Source organism: Rhinopithecus bieti, unplaced genomic scaffold (genome assembly GCF_001698545.2).
Source record: "Rhinopithecus bieti isolate Rb0 unplaced genomic scaffold, ASM169854v2 scaffold_110, whole genome shotgun sequence".
NCBI lineage: Eukaryota > Metazoa > Chordata > Mammalia > Primates > Cercopithecidae > Rhinopithecus > Rhinopithecus bieti.
The window spans coordinates 1,011,272-1,031,555 of NW_016803311.1; positions in this window are offsets into that span (position 1 = coordinate 1,011,272).

A 20,284-nucleotide genomic window follows, 5' to 3' on the forward strand; every position below is an offset into this window, starting at 1 on the left:
AAGGGTAGGGAATGTGTATTGTACCCCTGCATGTGTATCCCTTACAAGGTCTGATACACTGGTAAGTACTTAAGAAATAAACTGATGGAGGCCTTTGGTAGTGCAGTACTGTTACAATGGAGCAGGAAAAATTTTTCAATGTCTAGTCGTGAAGGTGATAAAGAGATTGAAAAATAGAGGTAGAATGTAAGGGGGTGACTTTTGAAATAGCCTTCATATCTGTGAGTGGTCACTGCATTATTGGGACATATATTTAGGCTCTGATAAGGTGGACTTAGATTGGATATCAGAAAGCTGTTTTGGCAATAAAGGCTGATAGATCCTGAACTAAGATTGTCAAGAAGATGTGAGTGGTAGAGGTCTGAAAGAGCTTGAAAAATGGAAGCAATCTATGTTGGAGATTTTATTCCTTTTCCTTTCACTTCACTAATACAGTGATCCAGGCCTCCATATAAAATTTCTCTCCTTGTAACATGACTCGAGTGAATCTTCTATTTCTTGGAGCTTTGATACTAACCACCATTGACCATTCTGAGGGCCCAAACTCAGTCTATTATGCCTCCTGCACTCCCCATGGCAAATGACTCAATGCATCCTCAGTGAACATTAAACTGTGAATGTCAGGGAATGAGGTGCCACTAGCAATAAGCAATGAGAGTGAGTGAGAGGAGATGGTGTGTGTGTGCATTTCCTGTGGTTATATCAGCCTTCTTTCCATTCAAGGGAAAATGTGCTTCCTCATTCTTCCTTACAAGAGGGTCCGGCTTCACTGCTTATGGTGAGTTATGAGTTATCTTTTTCATCCAAATACACCAGGAATGGAAACCATGGACTTGAGTACATTATGTTTCACTTTGCCACCTCTCTCTTGCCTTATTCTCTACTGTTTGTTTTCGCTCATTTATAAATCACCTTGCACTGTGGTCAGACATTCACTAGAAGCCTTTGCTGGAGCCTTTGACAATGGCCATCCTCACTTGACAGGTGACACCCTGCTGAGAAAAATGCCAGAGGAACTTGAACACAATTTCTCACCCTCCTCCCACTTGGCCTCAATCTGGACTTTCTCCTTCTTCCCTTCTGTCGGCTTCCTGTTCTCTTTTCCATTCCATTGCCTTTCCCAAATTCATATTCAAAGATGCTTTGAACACAACAAAAATACTGCCAGAGCTAATTATAATTGCACATGAATTTTGTTATGTTACATAGATTTCTTCTAGCCTGAATATTTCAAATTGACCTCCAAGAGGTAAAAAGAATGGGTGTGATCATAGTTCCCTCCCTTCCCCCTCTCTCTTCAATTTCTATTGAGGGGAACATTCTTCCCCTCCCTGTCTGTGCCTATTTTTATACCCTGTCCCCTGCACCCTTATTTAAACCTAAAATATTGATGAGCTCCACCTCAGACTCAGCAATTATTAGCAGAGCTACAGCTCAGTTCAGTACAGGTGGGTGCAAGTCCACAGGGTTCCTGAGAGGCCAGAGGCAGTGAGGAGCGGAGGATCATATAGGGAAGACAGATGACACCGAGCACTTACACGAATGTCTTGGGTACTTGGGGTGGAGTTACACGGGTGGGAAAGGGGGCGAATTTGAAAAATGATCTAGGAGAGTTCCCTAAGTCAGCAGGATTCAGTGGGGGTGGGTGTATGGTGTGGATTCCAGGGAAGGTAGGAGGCTACAGCAGTCAGGGTCGGAACTTGTGTCAGGCTGCTGATGTTCAACCATCAGCTCCAGATCTCACTAGCGGCCTAATCGGGGGCACGGCCCTTAACAACTCTGAGCAGTTTCCTACAGAATAGAGTAATAACAGTTTCTAGCTCACAGGTCTTGGAGAGAAATTAGATTATGCATATAAAAACATTTAGCTCAGTACCGGGCATATGGAAAGTAATCAATAAGCAGTAGTAATCATTATGTGTTGTCCTTTTTACTGATGTCCATCAGTAATCAGCAAATTGTAACTATTATATCTTTATCTCCATGAGAGAGCTTATGAAAATGGTGTTTAAAACCAATCATTAGCCTTAGGAAAAAAAGTAAAGGCAAACACAATTTGTTCCATAGATAGTATCAATAATTCTGGGCTGATATCAACTTATTAAGTTTCCTACATTGTTCAAGACATTAATTTGCTTGCTGTTGGTTTGTGTGAGCGATGTCTCAGTTGCATGATGTATATGTACGTGTGTATATGTGTGTGTGCATGTGTACAGACACATATACGCACACACAAGATGGAGAGTGAAATGTTTCCTGTTGCTCTGGGATTGGTAACTGGGGCACAAAGCCTGCCAAGTGTCAGGACCTCTGCAGCAGGGGGCTGGACAGCTGGGGGGTGGTTCACACGTCTGGGAGCTGGAGGACTGAGGGGTGGAAAAGGTCGAGCTGGAGGTGAATCCCTTACATCAAAGGGTTGTGCTGCAGGGAGGCTCACAGGCACTCTGAAGAACTCGCACGTGTGTCTGAGGAGAGACAGGCCACAATTGGAGGCCTGCTGCGTGGAGGGTTCCAACGGCCAGTCTTGGCAGGTCGGGAAGTCAGCAGAGAGAGGACAGACAGTGGCCAGCCATGCAGAGGCATGTGTCCACCACCCCGCCCGTCCCCCGCCAACATCACTGGGAGAATCAGGATTGGTAGGGTTAGGGTACAGGAGGTGGCTCAGAGTCAGATCACAGTCCCGGATTTCAGCTTGTTAGGGGTTGAATGTGTCCTCCACAAAATGATAGATTAGCGTTCTAATCCCCAGTATGTCAGAATGTGATCTTATTTGGAAAGAAGGCCTTGCAGAAGGTTAGAATGTGATCATTAGGGTGGCCCCTAATCCATTGTGACTGGAGTCCTTATAAAAGGGGGAAATTTGGAAAGAGTCATACACAGAGGGAAGACACGAAAATAGACATAAAGAGAACTTAATATGAAGACTGGAATTATGCTGCCACAAGCCAAGGGGTGTCTGGGGCCACCAGAAGCTGGCAGAGGCAAGGAAGGATCCTTCCCTACTGCTTTCAGAGGGATCACAGCCCTGATTTTAAGCTTCTTTCCTCTAGAACTCAGATGATAACTTTTGTTGTCTTAAGCTCCCCAATGTGTTGTACTTTGTTATGGCAGCCCGAGAAAACTAATACATAGTTCAAAGCTGTGCAGGAGGGAAGAGAGGGAGATGTGATTTAAGTGCATTACAGATCAAAACTTTAACCTGGGCTGCACTTGAAGAGCTAAGCTTGACCAGAAAGTTATGGAATCTGCCCAAGATCTTATTGAGCGATGTGCTATGTATTAGGAAAGGGAGGTTCTACAGAGCAGAGATGAAAGCCACGATGGGAACAAATACAATTATTTTATGCATACACCCCACCGAGTTCAGACTGCTCAATAAGCTGGTTACATACAGATTCACACATCCTCTGCCCACCAGATGCTTGGGAACTTGGCCAGGATTACTCTCAGGCTGCATGCTGATTACCATGACAACATAGGTAAAACACAGTCCTGCAACTTCCCCAGTTTATAGACTTGGAGCCAGGGGTAGTTCTAAATGGTCTAACCGTGAATGTTCTGTGATTAAATCTGATGTTTGACAATGAGCCCTGGGGAGCATAAATCACTGAAGTCTGAGAGTGCTCCAAGGGCGATAACAGAACTCCCTCAGTGAAAGAACTACTTTGCAGGCAGCTTAGAGAGAAGACCCCTTTTCATGTCTTGCCTTCACATCTAGATGAGCACCAGAAGCTGCATACCCTCAAGGATCTCTATCATAGTCAGTTCCCAGTGGCCTCTGTCACATTATTCTGGGGTGATGGGCTTTGTCTTCATTCCCAGGATATCTCACTGAGCTGCCCTGTCTGCACAGTCCCAAGAGGGTGTTGGCTGTGAGCTGATTTTCTGAGGTGAATGGGCACCAAGGATTTCTATCATTTTTCCTCATGGACATAGGGAGAGAAGAGTCTTGGCAGGTCGGGAAATCAGTTATGTTCATCCTGCTGGGTCTCAGTAGGTGCTCACTGCTCCAATTAGCACTCCCTGTCTTCCAGGACGGGGAGGGCTGCTCAGCCAGTGCCTCCTCAACACAAACTTTCCTTTTCTTCACCTTACAGGGGATGGAATTAGAGTTATTCTCCTGATTCTCTGATGTACTAGATGGTTCTTTTTGGTTTCCCTTGGCATACCCATCTCTGGTGATTTTGGAGATGGTGGTAGCCTAGAAGAAGAGGCATTGGAGGAGGAGATGGCAAGGAATTGTAGGGTGCATGGCGGGGCAGCAGAGACACCAGCCTGGGCTTGCCATGATGTCCTGTGCCCCCAGAAAGAAAGAAGAGGATGGATATGCTGAGGGGCCCTAGCACGAAAAGGGAATTCTCCTATTTATTTTATTATGATTATTATAGGTTCAGTGGGTAGATGCGCAGGTTTGTTACATGAGTATATTGCATAATCATGGGGCTTGGGCTTTCAGTGAGCACATTACCAAAATAGTGAACATAATATCCAATAGGTAGTTTTTCAGCTCAGCCCCACCCCTGCACCTCCACGCTTTTTGAGTCCTCAGTGTACATTCCTTTTATCTTTATTTCCCATTGTTTAGTACCCATTGTTTAGCTCCCACTGATAAGTGAGAACATGCAGTGTTTGGTTTTTCTGTTTCTGTCTTAGTCTACCTGTCCTTTAAACGCTGGCATCTCTCAGGGCTTGTTCTTAGCCCTCTGTGTTCTTTCTTTCTGGGCTCTTTCACTCATATCCTTACTGATGACTTTCAAACCTATATTTCCAGCCAGGAAGTGTGTCTTGAGCTCCAGGCTCAGAAATCCCACTTCTTACTAGAGAGATCACTCCATCTGTATGTCATGCGGATACTTTAAATAGAAAACATCTAAAGTGTTCTATTCATTCCCACTCCCCAAAACAGCTCCCTCTCCTCTCTTGCCCCCATAGTCTACCAGCTGGCAAGACCAGAAATGCAGAAGTCTTTCTTAACTCCATCCTCTACCTAATGCCACATCCAACCAATCACTGAGTCCTAATAACGCCGACATCTAAATAGACCTCAGCTCCATCCACTTCTCTTTCTCACTGCCTCAGTCAAGATGACAGCCATCTGTCATTCAAGGGGCAGGGATACAAGATGTGTGGGCTCTCCTGGCTTACTAGTTTCTTGACACACCTTCACAACAACATTGTTTAAGTGTATATTCATCATTTATTTAGAGGGAAATTGTAGAAAAGCAACACCCATGGAAGGAGCAATCAAATTATCTTTTATTGCAGAGGTTGGCAAATGAAGATCAGTGAGTTGACCACCTGTTTTATAAATAAAGTTTTTTTGGAACACGGCCATACCCATTTGTTCATGCATTGTACTTGGCTGCTTTCATGCAACAATGGCAGAGTAGAGTAGTTGTGACAAACAGAATCTGGCCTACAAAACCTATTTACTATCTGGCTCTTTATTTAAAAAGTTTGCTGACCTCTGTTATATTGCCCTGAACAACTCAGCTCTGGCTTTGCACTTGCATCCTTCCTCATTAAATAATTTAGAAATCATCTGCTGTAGGTCTACCATGCCCCTTGGTAGAGTTGGCGGGGTTGGTTGTGGCAGGAAGGTGTCCCACACAACCATAGTGGCTTATCAAGCATTTTTTCCAGTCATATGCAATGTTTCTGCTTGGTAAGACATCTGGAATGTACAATTGTCGCCTTCTTGTTCAATTCCATTGATGTTTAGAAACTTAGTGAGAATTCATTTCCCTTCATAGATGGACACCCCAGGCACTACCCAGCTGCCTCCCTTTAATTTGTTTTTGATGTCATGGACCTCCTATCGAGTCTTCCTGCCTCAAGTCTTGCTCCTCTTCAAACCATTCTCTGCAATGCAGATAGGATAATCTTTCCCAAATGCATATCTAATCACACCACTCGCCTGATAAGCCACATTGCAGGGTTTAGAGAACTTATAGTATGTTCTCAACTCTGCAACAGGGCTCAGTGGGCCTTTAAGATCAGATATAAAGGGCAACACGGCTCATCTAGCATTTGTTTTCTGGATCCAGCCTTGTTTTTGGCCTCATGCCCTGCCCTTCTCCATCTTTTTTTTTTTTTTTTTTTTTTTTTTTAACGTGACAGCCATATTTCTCCTCTTTGAATTCCCAGATATGCCATGCTCTTTTCCTCTGGTTCTTTGTGAATTATTTTTCTCTATACAGAACACTTTGTTTCCCACTCTTGTCTTTACCTGGCTAACTTCAGCTCATCCTTCATGTATCTGTATAAATATCATTCTCTCAGCTTGGTTCTATCTGTCCCTTAGACAAGATTAATTATTGCCCTTAATCTCTCTGTACTTCCCTTATCATAACATCAATCATTCTTATTGTTATCATTTGTTTAATTATCTGTAAGTTCTATAAAGACAGGGATGACTAGCTTGTATTCCTCAAGCCTATCTGGCAATAAGCAGGTCCTCAAATAGATATTGAATGGATAAGTGATTGAATGTATGCAGGAATGTATGAATGAGGATTTAAGAGCCTTCCTCTACTGCTGATTATTCCCCAGTCTCTACATCCAACTGATAACCAAGTCTGGTTCTAATTGTAATTTTAAAGCATTCAATTTTTTGCCAATTCTCATACGCCTTCCTTCTTCTATCTTATACCTGTACTATGACAATGATCTTGCCTTCAGTATGGTGCTTCATTAAATTTCTATAAGGATATCAGAAATAAATATCTATGTCCTTTCCTTTCTAGCCCATGGTATAAACATCAAATTCTTTTGCCTGTTTGATCAATTCCTGTAACCCATCTCTTGTCCTTCTGTCCTTGTGACCTAGAAATGCTGGATTACCTGTAGTTCTTCAGAATATACTAGGATGTTTCATACTTTCTAGCTTTTCCCCAATTTTCCTCCATACTTAACACACCCCACTCCATTTTGTGCAGCTGGAGAACTCTCGTTCAGTTTTAAAACTCAGTCCAAAGGCACCTCTTCTGTGGAGCCAGTCTGAACCCTTCTTTCTTTGTACCCCAGCTGAATAAATGGCTGTAACAGCACCAGTATCACTTTTTTTTACATGTACTTATTTGTCCTGGCTTTTCTAGTTTTGAGGGTAGAGGCCATATCTGATTCCTGTTTATATCTCTAGCAACTAGCCCAAGGTGGGCACTTTTGGCTTAAAAGTGGAATGAATGGAGGTGATCTCTAAAGTTCCTGCTAGCTACAGCATTCCATGAACTAGGAAGCTAGTCCTTGACCAGGCACAGTAGCTTCAACCTATCTGTGAGCGTAGCACTTTGGGAGGCCAAGACAGGAGGATTACTTAAGTCCAGGAATTTGAGACCATTTGGGCAATATAGCAAGACCCCATCTCTACAAAATATTTTTATTTATTTTTTTAAATTTAGAATATAATTATACTTTATTGATAATTTCTTTTCTTTTTAATTATATTTTAAGTTCTGGGATACATGTGCAGAACGTGCAGGTTTGTTACATACGTGTACACGTGCCATGGTGGTTTGCTGCACCCATCAACCTGTCATCTACATTAGGTATTTCTCCAATGCTATCCCTCCCCTAGCCCCCCACCCCCCGATAGACCCCGGTGTGTGATGTTCCCCTCCCTGTGCCCATGTGTTTCCATTGTTCAACTCCCGCTTATGAGTGAGAACATGCAGTGTCTACAAAATATTTTTTTTTAAATTAGTGGGGCATTGTAGCATACGCCTTATAGTCCTAGCTACTTGGGAGGCTGAGGCAGGAGGATTGCTCGAGCCCAGTAGTTTAAGGTTGCAGTGAGCTATAATCATGCCACCGCACTTCAGCCTGGATGACAGAGGGAGACCCTGTCTCAAGGAAAAAAAAAAAAAAAAAGAAAGAAAGGAAAAAAAGAAACTAGTCCAAGATTTTCAGCATGTTGAACCAGCATCCAGAGGGATTTTTTCTAGGAAAATACCTACAAACTCCCTTTTCCCTTTTGAAAACCTAGGTCCGAGCTCAGCACACCATATATTGTTATTGCTAACCCATCACAACCTATTTGATGAGACCTCCCTTCCTGTTGACTTTTTGCTAGAGCTTTATCTGGAAGCTAGATGTAATCTTAAGTCTATTTCCGTCTTGGAATAACATATATCTTTTCCTCTTTTTTAATGCCAACCCCCAGGAAGGTGAAGCTAAGTAGTGCAGGGTTTCAAAACAGGCCAAGCAGTGGTTTTTGGTGAAGGAGGAGACTTGTATGTCATTGGGAGTATTAGGCCAACCATGGCAGAGAGGCAGGGTGAGATGTTAGTGGTGGGCTGGAGGGGGATGGCCCAACAAGGGTCATGAGGGCCAGTTCTGGAGAGACTGACCTGGCTGTAGGACTGGCTTTGCAAGCAGTCAAATTACACTATAAGTACTAGTCTGGCCTGAGATGCTGAGATGGCAGTTAAACAGGTTCAATCCCCAAGAACAAGTTACAGTGGCAGGACCCTCATTTCCTGCTTATGCAAAACAAAGGACTGCAGCTAGAAATCAGGGGCTAAGGTTCAGCCAGCCACCGCTTTCATTTGAAACAAAATATCAAAGTTCCAATCCTGGAACTTTGCCCTGGAGGACAAACTGGGAATTGGAGCTGGGACTAGGCAAGAATTGTCTTCCCAGAAGCACAGAGGACGTTAGGGGCGCCCAGGCACTCACTAAGAGAACATTCAGTAGAGGGCTAAAGGCTAAACGTGGACTCCAATCACTGGTAGAGACAGGGCCCCAAATATTACAATATTTGTTTCTCAATGGTCAGGGATGGGGTAGATCAGCCCGAGGCTTACCAGTCTTTAGAATATTTATAATCAATGTTTAACTTTTAAGGTTTTGAAATCCTAAATGTCACCAAGCACATAAATAATGAAGGAAAAGAAATTTAAACTGGAATGCAATCTCTATTTAGACCCACCAAATTGGAATTGGGTCATTTAAACTTCCTTTAAAATAAAATAATGGATGCTGGTGAGGGCACACTTAGGCCTTCTAATGCACTGCTGATTCTACATTGGTACAACCCTTATGGGAAGTAATTTGAACATTCATATCAAACTCTTTAAAAAGTTCATTCTTGCAGTTAATATTTGTTGGTGTTTATTCAGCTGTCATTTTTGCCTTTCTCCCACCTAATACTGGTTAGGTTTTTATCTGGATATCCATCCTTCGCGAAGAGACCCTGTGCATGAGGGGGAGTTGACATCCCAACTAACATGGATGTCTCTGATTGGCTTAGGCAATTAGAACTTTTGAACTTCTGGTCCAAAGTGTTTATTTTGTGGATGAGCACAGACCTATATTCCAATCAGGGTGAATCTTAAGACTCTTGTTTGGAAGGCAGGGACAGAAATGTACACTCTCCCATTAGATTTGTTTGAGGACATCTATAGCCATGCTGGCGGCTGGTGGCCATCCTGGTTTGAGTTTGGCTTTTTGCTATTTGTCACTGAAAGCCTGTTCTTTAGTCTTTCACCCAGTTATTTCACTTCTAAGCATATATCCTCATGAAATAATCATAAATTCATCCAAAAGTATATCATTATTTATAAGAAAGAAAATGGGAAACAGCCTATATAAATGTCCTTAAATGGATGAAGGTTAAATAAATTATATTGTAGTCATAGGAGAAAATTTTATGAAACCATTACAAATCATGTTTCTGAAGAATATTTAATGACTTTGGAAAATGCCCACGGTATAGTGTAAAGTACAAAATGTAAGATGTAAAATTGGATTCACATAATGTGATCCCATTATCTTATTTACATATAGAGCGATTAGAAGGAAATACACCAGAATATTAACAGTTATTTATGAGTCATTTTTATTACTTTCTTTATCGGTTTTGAACATTTAATATTTATAAATGTGCACATATCACATTCATAATGACAAAAATTCCATAAACATTGTCGACATTTTTGTAGTTTTGACCATCTTCCAGAGACCCCAAAGGGTGACATCATGCTAATGTTTTATTTTGTTGAGGCATGTATTCATGACAGACCCTGGGAGGCTATTGGGAAGGAACACATTTCGAAACTCTGCCACCCTTCACACACAGGCCAGGCCTTTTATGGAGCTCAGCCCTGGAGAGAAATTAGAGTTAGGTGGAGCTGAGGCAAAATTTGTCACCTGATACAGATGCAAATACTTCTCACCCAAATAAAAGAATTGGTGCCTTGCTTCTAGAAGCCAAGCTGAATCTGAAGTTGTATCCACTCTCTCCAGACTCTCTCTGCTCCTCCCCTCCCCATGCTCAGGTCTAGGACTGTTACTGCATTTTGCAGATGGGAGACTGAAATGCTCTGGGAAGTGACTCACCCTCAGCCAGACTGTGATAGGGCCACAAAGAAACAGTTTGGAACTAAGGCCATCTATCTCCCCAGTCAGGGGGTTTAAATCCCCAAGGTAGCTTATTACTCAGAACTATTTTCCCCCAGGCTGGTGTTGAAGGCAACCTCCTCCATCTAAAAGGCCCTGCCATGGTTTAATTTTTCTTCCAGCACAATCCCAGCAGGAAAAGTTCTAGTACATGCAGGTTAGAAACAGCAAACCCTGTTTCTCTATTCTCATTCAAAACAGGTCAAATGAATAGACAAATTTCCTTCCTATAAGATTCAGCTCCCCGGGCTTATGTGTAACAGGCAAGATCTTTTCCTCCTCCTCCTCTTCTCTCCTCTTTCTCGCCTTTCCCCGTTTTCCCCCACTCCCTCGACCTTTCCCCACTTCTTCTCCTCCATCTCCCTTTTTCAATGTCTTTAATGGCTCGTGCAGCTTAAAACTTCACTGGCGGTTTTCAGGGTTTTCAAGAGCATTGGATTGCCAGAGGAGATCCGTGCCTTTCCCATGATCCCCATGATGTAGGCATCTCACTGATCCAGTCCTTTCTCACTGTTGAACTTCTGGCTAGGGCACCACTCCATGCTCTTAGCTGTCATCCCCTTAACAGGGTAGGGGGCATTTGGAGCCTCCTTTCTAGTTTTGATTCCTCCCAGAGCCAGCTTTTCCCAGAATACGACAACTTCATCTAAAACCTACAGTAGCATTAGTCTGAGGGTGCTGTTCAGTTCTGGGCTTTTCCCTTTTGGAAATATAATGTATAAAAATGATCCACCTGCTTATTCAACAGCCTGGCAGTTGTCAGGGCTCCACTGCATGCTTGGACATGTGCCAAGAGATTATCTCACCAACCTCATCTCCCTTGATTACTTGAAGTTCTCAGTGTTAGTGGAGAACCTTAATGAGGGGACACAGTTTAGCTAGGACAAGATAATGGGCCATTTATCTTGCAGGTTCAGAGGGATTTATTTCTGATATTAGACTCTTCCAGGAGGGAGAGGAGTCCTGGGGAATAAATAGACCCAGCGTTCTGGAGTGAAGAGCACACAGCCGTGGAATGCCATTGCAGGGGAAGCCGGACAGAGCCAGAGCCAGAGCCAAGGTCTCTGAGAGTCAGGATCAAGGCTTGGTTATCTCGGACTTGGTGGCACTAAGCACAGAACTGCTGCATGGGAGTTAGCCTGATCTAGTCCCCAGCCTACCCTGACTTTTAGGAGAGGTTGTTGGCAGAGTAAGTGCACAAAGCTGCATGTGTGCATTTCTGAGTCATGTCTTTCAGAATCCACCTTATAAGTTGAACTCTGCCTGCCCTGTGGATGCTGTCGGCATATCTCTGACTTCGGCTAAAGTAAATGTCAATGACTTTATCTTTTGGCTGTTGCTGCTTTTTAATCCCTTCCCCCGTAATAAGGCAAAACCACATCCATGGTTCTTCTCCTGTGTGTTGGAGGATCTGGTCTCTTTGTGCTGGAGTGGCGTGGATCACAGATTGGGGCTAACAGCATGTGGTATTTCACCTCCTTGCCCAGAGTTCCATGGCCACATGTGCCACGTGATTGATTCACACTTTCCCCAAATTGTATAACTGCTGCCTGGAGCGTCATTATAACCCCCTGGGACCTGCTGACAGTGCTAGGACTATTCCTCCTATGAATGGTCACACACATCCTTGATGCTTGGCTTCTTCAGATCTCAAAGACTGAACAGAATATTTCTGAAATGTTCTGAAATCTCCCACTTCCAAGGATTCAACTTGACAACATTTACTGAGTGCCCATCGGATGCCAGGATCAGTGCAAGATGTCTTCATTTATTTCAACCGACTCTCATATTGTTCGGTAGGTATTATCATTATCCTGTTTTATAGATGAGGAAACTGAGGATTGGAACAGGTAAAGGACTTGCTGAAAAAATCATCTGGCTAGCAGTGGAGTATAAATTCAAGTTGAGATTGACTTGACTTCAGAATAGTGCATCGTGTGTCTTTGTAGGCATGACTCTGGTCAGTAGCTCCGTTTATACAGAACAGTACCATATTTGAACTTTTCTTCCTACACAATAGGATTTTATACCTCATCTTCTAGTAGATGGAGTCCCAAGAATGTCTGGATGAGAAAAGCTTTGTGGGGGGGAGGGTGGGAAGAGGGGGAGGGACACACATCTGATTTCCACCCCGTCTTGCCTTTTCCTCTTGCATCTTGCCTTGTTTTCAAAGGAGAAAAAGGAGTCAGTGTTGTGCAGTGATGCAGAACATTTTCTCTGGATTCAAGCTGATGGATTCGAATCCCGGCTCTGTCACTACCTTTGTGACTTTGGGAAAGATACTTCTCCTAAGTCTCAGTGTTCTCATCTGTAAAATAGGGATAACAATCATCCCTCACTCACAATTTTGTGATAACGAAATACAATAATGTATGTACAGAAGTTATTATTTGGTGCATAATGAATGCATAAGATGACCATTTATATTACTAATAGCAGCTGGCATGAGTGTGTAAATTGGTGCAACTACTTTGAAAAGCAACTTGGTGATACCCAGTAAAATTGAAGATGTTCATACCCTGTGGCCCATCAACTCTTCTCCTAGGTATACACATAGGAAATATACTGTCCTAGCAGAGGACCTCAGATGCCCTGCCCCTGCAGCAGACTTCTACCTGGACATCCAGGCATTTCCACACATCCTCTGAAATCTAGGCAGATGTTCCTGAAGCTCAACTCTTGTCTTCTGCACACCCACAGGCCCCAAACCATGTGGCATCTGCCAACACTTGGGGCTTGCACCCTCTGAAGCAATGGCCCAAGCTTATATTGGCCCGTTTTAGCTACAACTGAAGCTGGAGCAACTGGGACGCAGGGCACCAAGTCCCAAAGCTGCACAGAGCAGTGGGGCTCCGGGCCTGGCCCATGAAACTATTTATCCCACCTAGGCCTTTGGGCCTGTGATGGGAGGGTCTGCGGGTGAAGGTCTCTAACATGCCTTGGAGACATTTCCCCCATTTTCTTGGCTATTAACAAAGACATAAACTCCTCATTACTTATGCAAATTTCTGCAGCCAGCTCGAATTCCTCCCCAGAAAATGGGTTTTCTTTTCGACCACATGGTCAGGCTGCAAATTTTCCAAACCTTTGTGCTCTGCTTCCCTTTTAAACATAAGTTCCCTTTTCAAACCATCTTTTCGTGAATGCATTTAACTGGAAACTTTCGGAATAAGCCAAGTCACCTCTTGAGCGCTCTGCTGCTTAGAAACTTCTTATGACAGATACACTAAATCATCTCTCTCAAGCTCAAAGCTCCACAGATCTCTAGGGCGGGGCAAAATGCTGCCAGTCTCTTTGCTAAAGCGTAACACAAGTGACCTTTACTCCAATTTCCCAGATAAAATCCAATTTACTCCAATGTCCCATCATCTCCATCTGGGACCACCTCAGCCAGGACTTCATTGTCCATATCACTATCAGCATTTTGGTCAAAACCATTCAACAAGTCTCTAGGAAGTTCCAAACTTGCCCACATCTTCCTATCTTCTTCTGAGCCCTCCAAACAGTTCCACCCTCTGCCTGTTACCCAGTTCCAAAGTCACTTCCACATTTTCAGGTTATTTTTAAGCGGTACCCCACTATCCTGGTACCAATTTCTTGTGTTAGTCCATTATCACACTGCTATAGAGATACTCCCTGAGGCTGGGTAATTTATAAAGGAAAGCAGTTTATTTGACTCACAGTTCTGCATGGCTGGGGAGGCCTCAGGAAACTTAACGATCATGGTGGAAGGAAAAGGAAAAGCAAGTACCTACTTCAGAAGGTGGCAGGAGAGAGAGAGAGATAGGGAGGATGTGCCCTACTTAAAACCATCAGCTCTTGTGAGAACTCCCTCACTATCATAAGAACAGCATAAGGGAAACCACCCCCATGATCCAATCACCTCCCACCAGGTCCCTCCCTCAGCACGTGAGGATTACAATTTGAGATGAGATTGGGTGGGGACACAGAGCCAAACCATATGAATGTGTGATGATAAATGCCCCATGATGGCAAAGGGAGGCTACCTAGGGACCCAGTTTATTAGAATATTTCCTTTCACAAGCAGAATGGTGGGTACGTAGGGAGTAGTAGGCAGATTTCTAAGAGGGTCCCCAAGGTTCTCACACCTGGTGTTCTCACAGGTTTTCCCAGTTATTCAATCAATACTGATGGAGTTTCTGCTGTGAAGGGATTTTGCAGATGGTTCCAATTAGGTTCCAAAAGCCAGGCCTTAAGATAAGATTATTCTAGATGGGCTTAACACAATCAGCTGAGCCCTTTTGAAAGGGGTGGGGGCTTTTCCTGATGAGAGAGATTTGAAGCACGTGAGGGATTCTGTGAGCGAGAGTTTTTGTTTCTTGCTGGAATGAAGGGGTCCGTGTGGCAAGGAGCTGAGAGTGACCTCTGTAAGCTGAGGGTAGTCCCAGTTGACAGCCAGCAAGGAAACAGGGACCTTGGTCCTACAACAGCAAAGAACTGAATTCTGTTAACCCAAATAAGCCTGGAAAAGGACCTGAGCCACCGATGAGACGAACAGTGAGTAAGTCTGGCTGATACTTGGATTTGTGTGTTTCCCTAAACAGAGAACCCAGTCACACTGGGCCTGAACTCCTGACGTACAGAACTGTGAACTAGTAAACAATATTGTTCTAAACTGCTAAGTTTTTGGAACGTTGTCGTGTGGTCATACAGAACTAATGTACGTAGAAATGATGTTACTGTCTCCCATTCAAGTACTAACCAGGGCTGAACCCTGCTTAGCTTCCGAGGTCAGACGAGATCAGACGTATTCAGGGTGGTATGACTGTAGACAATCATCTTATTCTTTGTATAATTTTTGTACCTCGGAACTATTTCCAAACGCTTTTTAAGAGCACTAGAATGGGTTGGAGCTAGGCAGTGTTGCCGAGTTCTGGGCCTGACCCAGAAGCTAAGTAAACAATTAGCAGAAAAATAGCCTGTGTGTTGGTAGGGAGTAAAAAACAAACAAACAAACAAAAAACAATAAATGTTGAACTGGCGACGGTGTATTTCAGTGTGACACCTTTGAGGCTAATTCAGCAACTAAGTGGAGCCCAACGTAAGTGAGTTGGGTATAGATGGTGAGGATAAAAGCCTTTAGGTGAGTGGAGTTCTTCAGGTGAGTGGAATTCTGTGAAGATTTTTGAAGTTCAGGGGATCTGAAAAACACGCCTATTGCTGGTCAAAATCTCTTGGTTGCTCTGAAGGACTTTGAGCTCTTAGGTTATCTAATATTTTGGGGTTTAGTGGGAGAAGTGGGTAGGTTGGGACGGGAGGTCTCCCTGGCATGGCTGTGCTGGGAGAGGGCATGTTACTATATCCTGGGGAAACGTGCTCCTCCCTGCGTCTGTTGTGAGAACCAGCACCCGCTCCTCTCCATCACTCAAGTCCTTATCTTCTTCAAGCTCTTCCTGATTTCAAAAAGTAATTACTAGATACAGAGGCCCAGGACCACAGAAGACTCTTAGGACCATGGCCTGGAATGACCAAGTCAGGCACGTTTAGGCAGTGATTGGAATAAAACAAGTGTGTGACCTGGGACTTCTCTCTTCTTCCCACCCTCAGGAGTTAAGTGGGCACAATGTTTCTGTATGAAAGAGCCCCAGACCAACCTATCCACCTGCGGGCTGTATAGCTCAACCAAATGCTCTGCTAGCAATCAAATTTGATACTGTTTCCAGTGATCTAATTATCTCCCTTCCACCTTCCTCATCTGGTGGATTCTCTTCCATTAGAACCTCACATTCACCTGGCTTTCCTATTAGAAACCTAGGAGTACTCCAATCATTCAATTATTTTTCACACTCTGTTCCATCCACTCTGACACCTTTCTAGAATTTACTTCCTTTTTCTTCCCAGTCTTGGTTTAGACTTATTTATATATAAACTTTACAGAAAAGCTTACATGCAAACTCCAAAGAAAAGTTGCCATGCTTATATAATTCCCATATGCCCTGCAACAAAACTGTTTTATCATTTTCTTCCCCTTCTCTTTCCATTTCTCCCTTGTCAACTCTTTCCCTACATGTGTATGGTTATGTTCTCTAAACCATTGGGGAGTAAGTTGAGGCATCACACCCTTTTACAACTTGACCCTTCACTGTGTATTTCCAAAGAAAGAACAAGAATGTTTTCTTACATAACCCCAGTATATAATCAAAATCAGGAAACTTGACATTGATATAATAGTTGTAGTTAATTCACATGTTCAAATATCCATTTTCTCAATATTCTTTATAATATTTTTCTGGTTCAAGGTTTATCCAGGATTATATTTGCATTTAGTTGTCATGCCTCTTTAGTTTCTTTAATTTAGTTTCTTTAATTTGCTTTTTGACTTTCTTGACCTTGACATTTTTTCAGAGTACTGGCTAGTTATTTTGTAGAAAGTCGCAGTACTTGGGTTTGTCTGCTATTTCCTTTTTTTCTTTTAAATGGAGCAACATCATTCCCTTGGGTAGGGTTATAGGGAGTCCAGATTGACTAGAGGCAAAGAAAGGGAAATCGGGAAAGTCTTCCTGGAAGAAGTGTGGTAAGGCAGAAAACAAGTGGGAATTAGCTAGGGACAAGGGGTGGCATTCTAGGTAGAGGAAACCTGGCGTGTGCATTTGTTATATGGAGAAGTACAAACTGGAAAGAGGTGAGAGGGGACGCCTCTGGTCGTCTGTGTGCACATGCCCTCCTTAAGGGGAGAATCCTGGGTACAGACCTCAGAACAAACAGTGGGGCCTAGTAAATGCTGTTAATATTGAAATCCAAAATCAGAGGTGCTTGTCTTGTTTTTTGCCGTTGTGAAAATGTACTCTGTTTATTTAACCAGTCTTCTAAAATTGGATATTTGGTCCTTTTCATATTTTTAATAATATAAATACTGCTTTGGTGTTCCAGCCTTTACTGATGCCTGCTATGTTCCAGGGAACAAGCTAGGAATACTTGTTATCCTCTCAGCCCACTTTTTGCTTTGCAATTATTATGCTCCTTAATCCTCCTGCCACTCATATAGGGAAAGTGTTGTTGTCGTTGCTACTTGACAGGTACGCAAAATGAAGCTTGAGGACTTTGTCCAGGTTACTCATGTAGAAAGATGCCAATGCCAGCATTCTAGTCCTAAATCCTTACTGGTCCTTCAACAAAGGTCAGATGCCACAGAGGACAGGAAAGAGGACCACACACCGAAGCTTGCAGATCTCTCTGCTGGGGGAGTTGTTTGCAAAAGCATTCCGCTCCCCTGTTTGTAAAGTGGCCACATATAATACCGTGAAATGCCGCAATGCCCTTGAGTTTTTCTCATACTACTAGGCACACAGAGAGGCTCAATGACATGTAACTGTAATTAAGGCTGATAAGGAAGCTCATATATTTTCCCAGGGTAAGTGGGAGCCAATGAAGGGTTTGGAACAGCACAGTGGTCAGGCAGACCAACCTGACTCCCAGCTGTTTCCCCTCCATAGTGGCCTGGGAGGGGCTGCTGGCTCTGCAAAGTTTGATATTTCCTCAGGAGTACATTCAGCCTCTGAATTCTTGGCAGAAATATCAATTGGCAGGCTCATAATGTCAGTTTGTCCCAATATTGGTGATGTTAACTTTGCTTATTTGAGTAAGGTAGCATCTGCCAGTTTTCACTTCTGTTAAGTCACATTTTCTTCCTTTGTAATTAATAAGTAATGTATGAAAAAATTTCAGGATAAGAGATATCCTGCCTTTGAAGACACTTTCACTCACTAGTTTTAACACCCATTTACGATTTTCCAAGTCCTTCATTGCTTCCATATTTTCTTGTTGGGCTCTTTAAAATACATTTAATCTATTAATTTATTTATATCTGTAAGAACTTATAGATACTTTTAAAAATTTTATTGTGATAAGGACACTCAACGTGAGATCTACCCTCTTAAATTTTTAAGTGTGCAATGCATTATTAACTATAGCTAAACCGTGTTAAGCAAACTTCTAGAATTTATTCATCTTGCTTAACTGAAACTTTATTTCCATTGAGTAGTAACTTCCCATATCCCTCTCCCTGCAATCACTATTCCACTCTGATTTTATGAGTTTGGCTGTTTTAGATATTGCATGATTCCACTTATATGAGATATTTCCTGTGACTGATTTCGCTTAGCATAATGCCCACAAAATTCATTCATATTGTCACATATTGTAGAATAGCCTTCCTTTTTTAAGGGCTGGTAGTATTCACCCCCCTCTCCGCCAGTTTTCGTGGTTTTTTTTTTTTTTGGTCGTCCAGTTTGGAGTGCGATGGCGTGATCTCGGTTCACTGCAATCTCTGCCTCCCTGGTTCAAGTGATTCTTCTGCCTCAGTCTCCCAAGTAGCTGTGATTACAGGCACCTGCCGCCATGCCTGGCTAATTTTTGTATTTTTAGTGAGACAGGTTTTCACCATATTGGCCAGGCTGGTCTTGAACTCCTGACCTCTGGTGATCCTCCTACCTCAGCCTCCCAAAGTGCTGGGATTACAGGCATGAGCCACCATGCCCAGCCCAGGCTGATAGTATTTCATTCTATGTATATACCACATTTTCTTTATCTGATCATTTGTGAATGGACATTTTATGTTGTTCCCACAGTTTGGCTATTGTAGATAGCTCTGCAGGGAACACATGCGTGCTAATATCTCTTTGAGATTCTGATTTCAATTCTTTTAGACAAATACCCAGAAGTGGGATTACCAGGTCATATGGTGGTTCTGTTTTTAATTTTTTGAGGAACCACCATATTGTTTTCTATAGTATCTACACCATTTTGCATTTCCATCAACAGTGTGTATGGGTTCTAATTTCTCCACATCCTCACCAACACGTCTTTTATTTACTTATTTTTTTTTTTTTTGATAGTAGTCATCCTGACAAATGTCAGGTGATGTCTCATTGAGGTTTTTATTTGCATTTCACTCATGATTAGTGACATTGAACATTTTCTTCATATACCTATTGGTCATTTGAGTGTCTTGTTTGGAGAAATATCTATTCAAGCCCTTAGCCCATTTTTAATTTGGTTTGTTTCACTTTTTTTTTACTGTTTCTGATATATTTTGGAGGTTAATCTCTTATCAGATATGTCTTGCACATATTTTATCCCATCTTGCAGGTTGTCTTTTAATTCTTGTTTTCTTTGCTATGCAGAAGCTTTTTGGTTTGATGTAGTCTCATTTGTTTATTTTTGTCTCAGTTGCCTGTGCTTTTGGTATTATATCCATGAAATCATCACCAAGACCAATGTTATGAAGCTTTTCCCCATGTTATATTTTCTTTCTTTTTTTATTTTATATTTTATTTTTTCTTTTTTTTGTTATTATACTTTAAGTTCTAGGGTACGTGTGCACAACGTGCAGGTTTGTTACATATGTATACTTGTGCCATGTTGGTGTGCTGTACCCATCAACTCATCAGCACCCATCAACTAGTCATTTACATCAGGTACAACTCCCAATGCCATCCCTCCCCCCTTCCCCCTCCCCATAATAGGCCCGGATGTGTGATGTTCCCCTTCCCGAGTCCAAGTGATCTCATTGTTCAATTCCCACCTATGAGTGAGAACATGCGGTGTTTGGTTTTCTGTTCTTGTGATAGTTTGCTGGGAATGATGGTTTCCAGCTGCATCCATGTCCCTACAAAGGACACAAACTCATCCCCTTTTATGGCTGCATAGTATTCCATGGTGTATATGTGCCACATTTTCTTAATCCAGTCTGTCACTGATAGACATTTGGGTTGATTCCAAGTCTTTGCTATTGTGAATAGTGCCGCAATAAACATACGTGTGCATGTGTCTTTATAGCAGCATGATTTATAATCCTTTGGGTATATACCCAGTAATGGGATGGCTGGGTCATATGGTATTTCTAGTTCTAGATCCTTGAGGAATC